Source organism: Meleagris gallopavo, chromosome Z, assembly GCF_000146605.3.
Source record: "Meleagris gallopavo isolate NT-WF06-2002-E0010 breed Aviagen turkey brand Nicholas breeding stock chromosome Z, Turkey_5.1, whole genome shotgun sequence".
Taxonomy (NCBI): Eukaryota; Metazoa; Chordata; class Aves; order Galliformes; family Phasianidae; genus Meleagris; species Meleagris gallopavo.
The window spans coordinates 46387843-46390005 of NC_015041.2; the positions used below are offsets into that span (position 1 = coordinate 46387843).

General features: G+C 43.1%; 1 protein-coding gene across 1 annotated transcript in view; it reads left to right on the plus strand.

The window, feature by feature from the left end:
- Positions 1–2163, plus strand: part of CPLX1 (complexin 1) — a 540694-nt gene that overhangs the window by 172176 nt on the left and 366355 nt on the right. The gene's annotated exons all lie outside the window — the stretch shown is intronic.

Genomic DNA, 2163 nt, shown 5'->3' on the forward strand with positions numbered 1-2163 from the left:
AAAAGCTTCAGAAAGAAAGAAAAAATTATTAAAAAATATAAAAAATATAGAGGAACCCAATTTACACCTCTGCCTCTCTTTCTTCCCCCAACAGAAACCACCATGTTGGTAGGAGAATATCAGACCAGGTATGTTTCTATAGTTCTCTTTCTGAGAATAACTGTATTGTAAATAAGTACTATCATCGGGGTAAGAAATCTAATGCTATGTCAGATTTTTACTGCATTTTAGTGGCAAGTAAACTAGAGGTGACTTTTTCCAGCTTAATGGAGAAGGATTGCTCATCTCTGACACAGATATAGCAGTATCAATCTCTGTACTCAGTTAGATAGCTAGGAAAGCTCTTCCCAAGCAGCTGCTGTGTAAGCACAACAATAACACTGACTGATTTCATGCTCCTTTAATTGTTGGTATTTAGAGGACAGTAGAAGTTCGCTGTGGGGAAAAGAGAGAATTACTTCCTCAAGGTCTTAGCCATGATGGAAGGATCAAATTTTGTACTTTCACAGAAGACTCAAGGTCAGATGACAGCCGGGGGTTACATGCTGTGCACTGCACACACAAAATGCAAAAGAAATAGGTTTCAGCTTTGTTACATTCTGACATCAATATAATTTTCCTTTAGTTGATTCTCTATTACTGACACTATTGCACAGATACTCCTCCATGTCCACCTTATAAACAGAAAAAAAGAAAAAAAAGAAAAAAAATCACATTTTTCAGTACATTTTTAAGTCAAAGTCCATTAGGCTATTTTAGCATCCCACCCTCGTGACACTTAAAAAATCATCAGTTTTTCCAAGTTCTCCCTATTTTTCATGAATATTAGATTTTGTCACATATAACAACAACAACAACAAAAAAAATATTTTGCATAATAGTCATGTTAGGACTATCAGGACTATCAGAAATCCATCTCAAGTTGTCAGTGGTAAAAGATATTTCTAGTTTTCACTTGTAATCCATTAAGGCTCTGTGAAACTATAACCGACATGGTGATTTTTTTTTTCTCCATCAGTCATGATTTACCTTTGAGAATGAAAGAGCGGGAAAAAGCAATGACAGCTGCCATGACTGAGCTCATCAGAAATGGCATTTCTCGTTCACCCTTGCAAAACAACAATGCCAACTACCTTAAGCAGAACAGATACAACCTGGAACTTCAGCAATTTATTCTTATGAGAAATTAAACTGAATTCTATAAATCCAGTCATAAATTAATAGTATTTGTTCTACACTGAGCCGTTACATTTGTATTTTCATTAGACCCTCGTACTGCATTAAATAAATACCGGTTTGCACTTTCAGATGGTAACGCCTCAAACAAATTAATTGCTTCCTCCTGCTAGAACTTCCACAGTTATCTGTTTAGATGATGGCTGCTTCATTTGATCTCATCTTTCCTTTTGTCCAACAGGCTACAAATATTTTAAGTGCACTTATGGCATTCAGTCCCTCGTACTGAAAATGGGAGAAAGAATGCCTGCAGAGTCCCAGAGCCACGTACACTTAGGTCAGGGTGCACGTTACCCTTTACCACCGCACACAACCTTGAACCACATCACCAGCAGTCAGACCCAGCAGCACCACTGCTTCCCCAATTCTAAACCAGCCTCTTTTGGAGATGCTGCTGCGCAGGATATCCCAGCTCTGCATGCATAAAAACAGCGACGAATTCAAATGAAATCACATCGAAGATGTGAAACCGACATCCCTAACGTGTGCCTTTGAAGCCGCACGAATGATGTTCCCGGATCAGACACAAACCTCTCACCGGAGTTCCGCATATGCTACCGCACACGCATTCCACATTTCAGCTTCAGTCACATTAGGTTTTGGGCAGCCCCAAAGCGGAATTATTTTTAGTACCCTCTGCAGCACAAGTTTAACAAACAAATCCGTGTGAGCCACGCGCAGGCCTCAAGTGCAGGCGGGCGTTCCGCCGCTGCCAGAACGACGCGTTTTCCCGAACCCCGCAGACGCTCCCCTAAGAGAGCCGACCCGCAGAATCCGAACCGAACCATCCGCCGCCTGACGGCCCGCAGCAGAAGCGAGGCGCTCCTCCCCGCACGCTCGCTCCTCCTTTCCCCCGGACCCGCCGCCTCATCGGGGCCCGCTTCCTGCCCGCCCGCACCCACCGCCGCCGCGCCCAGTCCCGCGCCC